The sequence below is a fragment of the Urocampus carinirostris genome, chromosome 7 (assembly GCF_059441175.1).
Source record: "Urocampus carinirostris isolate Australia breed hairy pipefish chromosome 7, RoL_Ucar_1.0, whole genome shotgun sequence".
Taxonomy (NCBI): domain Eukaryota; kingdom Metazoa; phylum Chordata; class Actinopteri; order Syngnathiformes; family Syngnathidae; genus Urocampus; species Urocampus carinirostris.
In genome coordinates, this window is record NC_142355.1 from 21,450,107 (window position 1) to 21,456,114 (window position 6,008).

A 6,008-nucleotide genomic window follows, 5' to 3' on the forward strand; every position below is an offset into this window, starting at 1 on the left:
CTAAGTATGACTAATCTTCGTTTAGTAACCCTGTTTTATTTCTGTATATCTAGTCAAGTCAAATAATCTTTATTTGTATAGCCCTTAATCACAAGAAGTCTCAAAGGGCAGCACAGACTATTACAGACTATTATTACACCATCCCCTGATCTAAAACCTACATGAGGGCAAGGAAAAACTCATAAACCTCAACATAAGGAAAATGAAGAAACCTTGAGAAGGGACCGCAATTTCAAAAGAATGTCAGGATAAATAACCAAAAATATTTACAAGGTAGCACTAAGTACTGTACACATTTAAGAACCCCACATTATAGTCGCTTAGTGGTTACGTTTTAATTTCACAATTATTTCTTTAGATATTTGTGTCTTTGTTCATGTATTTTTGTTGACTATTTATGTGTCTTTAATAGAACCATCCATCCGTCCATTATCTGTGGGGGTGCTGGAGCCCATCCCGGCTATCTTCGGGCTGTGGGCAGGGGACACCCTGAACTAAACTGGTTGCCAGCCAGTCGCAGGACAGACAGGGACAGACAACTCACTCGCTCATTCTCACCTAGGGACAATTTGGACTGGCCAATTAACCTGACATGCATGTTTTTAGAATGTGGGAGAAAACTGGAGTGCCCAGAGGAAACCCACACAAGCACGAGGAGAACATGAAAACTCCACACAGGAAGATTCTATCTCATGACCTCAGAACTGTGCCACACACGCACTAACCACTGTTCTGCCGTGCTGCCCTTTAATAGAACCATTTTGTTTAAGTATTCCTATGTGCCTCACTTTAAATCATTCAATTTTTTATTTTTAAGGGAACATTTCATTGTTTATGTATACAGTTATTCATTAATCGAAATAAATAAATTATTTGAATATAAATACAACAATATACAAAACACAAAGTCCTTTACTAGACGAAGAGCCTTTGAGCCTTTAATATGTCACAAACGCCAAAGACATAACCTCATCACCACAAGGTTTTTTTTTTTAAGAAAAATATAATATCTATCTACTATCTATCTTGGTCATATCGCTCAAGAGAGGTGACCGACAGCAAGACAAACACATACAATAACAAAGAAAATAAAAAGAAAATAAAGAAATATAAAAAGAGAAGAAAAGGGCAAAAAAACACACACAAACATTTTTGGACCATGGCCAACTCAAATGCCCAAACGCCCAAACAAGTTAGGCACCTCGGCACCCAAGTTGGTCATGCTTTCTTCCCTCAAGATGAAACGGGACACAAGAAGGCGGCCATATCACTCGGGTCAGGGTGACACAACACACTCTTCTGTTCAACAGCAGGGCCCGACAGCTTTCACTGGTTTACCCCTGCCACATCATACAGGTGCCCTGCCCATCCCTTAGAATGCGTCCAAACATCCCACTATCCTTCTACAACACCCGTCCACTCATCCCTATCACCAACAGTCCCCCATCTCGCCCCCCAGTGGTTTAATATCTACTTTCAATATTGTCACAGACACTGTTGCCCAACCATGCCAAGATTCAGGTCGTCTCTAAATAGCGGGATGACCCTAAGAAAACTACTACTCAATTTGAGTAAAATTATCAGAAGTGTTTGCAATGCATACAATGTTAAAGCAAAAAAAGATGCATAAAGTCCTTTACATTGATTATTCATGCCCACCTAAAATTATGTATTCCATGCAGAAATAATGATGAGCTTGTTTACTCAATGAGTAACGGTCCTACTGGTTTGAACAAATTATTTCTTTGTTTCGTAAATGGCCATCTGTGAATAAACAAGTTAGTCATCGATGTGAATGTGAGATGAATAGAGATATTTGTTTAGCTTTTTCTGTAAAGAAATTTGATCAGTTGAGTCAAATCGGATAAATTCATGCAGCATACTGGTGCACACATAACATTCTCAAGGTCATCAAGGAGAATATCAACAGTCAACAATGTTATTTTTTTGTATCTTGAACCAATCAACAACTTGCGCCTCTCTTTGAATTTTAACCTTAGGTTATTTGAAAGAATCAATTATTTTACAAAACGCACAAATCAAACCGTATGAGGAAAAATTGTACTGGTACATGAATGAATGAATCATTCATACCTCAACAACTTTTTGCTGTCACAAGGAAAGGCTGCTGCAGGTGAACAGAAGTATGAAAGGCCGTTTGAGAAGTAAATAATACTTTCTCGCACATTTAACATCATACTCTAGTATATGCACAACTATACTCTAATACACACACGGCCATACCTATGCACAAACACAACCATACGCTCACACACACTACTATACTCTCTCCCTCAAACGACTATATTCTCATAACCACACTACTATACACTCTCAAACGTACCACTACACTCTCATACTCACACATATTACTATAGACTGATACGCTCACTACTTTACTGTCATATACACACCACTATGCTGTCACTCACAAACTACTATATTCTCTCACATTTACTGCTATACTCTTTCACACATACTACTATAGTGAGAGCAACTCTAGTTTAAAATCAAACGGTACAACATGTACACACAGATCAATGTGCATCACCATGGTTACCAAAAGTACCCAAGGTAAAACAACATTGAGGTGATATGTGTAAAAAACTTTTAGTATTATCATTTTTTATAGTGTGTAACAAAGAATAATAGCGTGTGAGACGGATGTAATAGTGTGTGTGAAAGTCTATTGTAGTGTGTGTAAGGGAGGAGTATAGCAGTGGTGTGAGAGTGTATAACAGTGCGTGAGAAAGTTTATAGTGTTCGGGGGTGAGGGGTTGGTGGGATGTGTGAGAGTATAGTAGTATGTTTCTGAGAGTATAGTAGTATGTTTCTGAGAGTATAGTAGTATGTGTGTGAACGCATAGCTGTGTATGTATAAGAGTATAATAGTGTGCGTGAGAGAGTATGATATTGTGTATGAAAGAGTATAGTCGTGTTTGTGCATCCTATGAATGTGTCTGTAAGAGAGTATATAATTGTGCATTTGTGAGAATATGTTTAATGTGAGAGCAAGTATGATTTACTTCTCAAACGGCCTCTCATAGAGGAGTGGGACAGCTGGCATGGAGAAACGTCGCGTGTGTCCATGCGATGGGATTTTAGTTGGGGTGTTGGGCGAGACTAGGGGGCAGATGGGCCACAGCAGGCCCAGTGGAGGTCTTGCGGAGCGAGTGAGGAATGATGTGGGACAAAAGACCCGGCGGCTGTGTGAATAAGTAATGAGTGCACACAATCGTATATGCAACAATCGCATTATGACGGAGCATTCAAGGGCAACGTGGGAAACGGGGTGCATGTGATCAGCTGGGGGGCTATCACAATTCATTGACAAGGATCTACCAGCAATCATAAGAAATATAGCCTTTGTGTCTTAATGTGGGAATGGTATCATTATATTGACTCAGATAAGACATTTTCAGCCCAATGTGCTGCGTATGAATAGCCTAGCCCCGGGTTTGTTATTTCACCCAATTAGTTTTGCCTTTTATTTCAACATGTTTATTTTGCTTCCTTCCCAGATGGTGGCACCTGCAAATGTGGGACACTTTTTCCCCACTCCACCCTCCCTCCAAATCAATTTCCTGTGGCTTCCAACCAGTTCATGATTGTGTCTCCTTGATCAAGTAATGGAATCAATTGGGCATTTCCAAATCCTGCTGTTCATTTAAAAACACTTCATACTGTAAATTGTTTTGCAGGGTCATGTCCTTTGTCAAGTAATGCTACCAATCCATAAACAGACACTGTATCCTGAAATATTGTGTAACACTTTTACGGACCTTTAAACATACCGCATGGGTAAAATTTCTCAACATACACGATCATATTGATAACTACCTTTAAAGGGACAGTGTGTATTCATTTGACCACCAGATGTTGCTGTATAAGGTAGTGCAACTCAAAACGAGTGGTAAGAAACACATGGAAGAATACGATCAACGGAGAGTCAAAATGAACAAACCGCACAATTTTCCATCTTATTTTTCCTGCCTGCCTTTCACAAGGTTTTTTGTTTTGGGGGTTCCTGCAGCAGAAAAATGGTGGACAATGATCAGCTCCCTCTAAGTGTGCCTCATATTGTGTAAAATAAATACAAATGTATTTGATCTACGAGTGTTGACACGTTATATACTAGTTCATGTATTGTAGTTTATCATTTGAATCCAACAGCCTCCAGCATTTTTCAAACTGAGAGCTACTTTTTGTTACCAAATAGGGCAAATGGCACCCTGTTAGATATGCATTTCTAAAATAATAATTCATCATCTCATTAATATGTAGTTACTATGGTATTACCAGGTTTATTATTGGAGGTAGGGTTAAATAGACTCATCCAACCACAAAAAAGACACATTTTACCAGAAAATCACAAAGACCAAGCAATGGTGAAATATTGTCTGCACGCATTTCAGCTGTCTTAAAGGGGCACCCTGCTGCCTGTGGGCACCACGTTGGAGACGCCTATTCTAATTACGGTAATATTGTTTTTTAATTAATTACGTTTTTTGGCACTTGGAGGAGTTTAATAGTAGTCAAGTTAAGTCATTTTTATTTGTATAGCACAGTATGACCCTTTAACAAACACTAAGTTGCAGTTGTGTGAAAAGATATGCACTAGGTAGAGCTAGAGCTCCTGCCCATCATTCATGTATTCAAATAACGTGTAGTACGATAAATAAACAGCTTATATAGGTTATTATTACTTATAAAAGCATGTTTAACTGTAGTGCAGATTGCATACATTTTTGGGACATTATTCTATTTAAGTAGAAACAAATAGAAAAGAAGAAACACAAAACACAAGAGAGCTCAAATTTTCTAGAGTTGTGTAAAAGGTGTTCTTGTATAAAATGGTACCATGCTATCATTACTTAACCACTGCAGCAGTTTGCAGTTTCATACAGCAACACGGTTAAAACTCACACTTTTGTACCATTGACTGATATTTATGAATTTTGATCCACTGTACAATGTGTGTGTAAAACTATGCCGCATACTGGTGCGCAAATCACTTCTCATGGGATTTAAGGAGATATTCAGCAACCAGTCACAAATTGGATACATATATCCTGGCTTTCTTTTATCTGTTGTTTCTTTTTTTCGGATTGTCGTGTCTAATACTGTTGCAAACAATGTTTCCTAAGTTTTTATCAATGACTATTCTCTTCTATTCTTTTCTATCTGAGCCCTTTAGTGTTACTTGTGGTATTCTACAGGGTTCAGTACTTGGCCCCCTTCTTTCCAGCAATTTACATGCTTCCATTAGGTGATATTATTCGCAAGTATAATATCAGTTTCCATTGCTACGCAGATGACCCTCAACTATATCTTCTGATGGAGGAATTTGCCACAACAAACTGTTAAAATTTGGAGGCCTGCCTCACTGAGATAAAAGAATGGATGTCACTCAACTTCTTGCGCCCTTAATCTGTTCTCAAAAACTGCTCTGAACATTGACAAATGTAATATAACCCAGAGTGACTCATTTAATAATTTAGGTGTCATATTTGACCCCAATCTGTCCTTTCAAACACAAGTCAAGAATATTACTAGAACAGCTTTTTCCCATTTTCGCAACATTGCTAAAATTCGCCCTATGCTGTCTCAGTCGGATGCAGAGATTATAATTCATGCGTTACTTACCTCCCGTCTTGATTACTGTAATGTACTACTCTCCGATCTCCCGAAGTCCAAAATCAAGGGCTTTCAGCTGGTACAAAATGCTGCAGCAAGGCTTTTAACTAAGACAAGAAAGTTTGATCACATGACCCCGATTTTAGCTAACCTGCATTGGCTCCGGTCAGCTCAAGATGTGATTTTACGGTTCTGTTGGTATTATACAAAATCATGCATATCTTTCAGATTTAATTTCCACCTATGTTACGGTCCAAAACCTTCGCTCTGAAAATGCTGGTCTACTAGTGATCCCAAGAGCCAAGAAGAGATCCGCAGGTTCGAGAGCGTTCTCCATTCGGGCCCCGGTGCTGTGGAATGCTCTTCCCCCT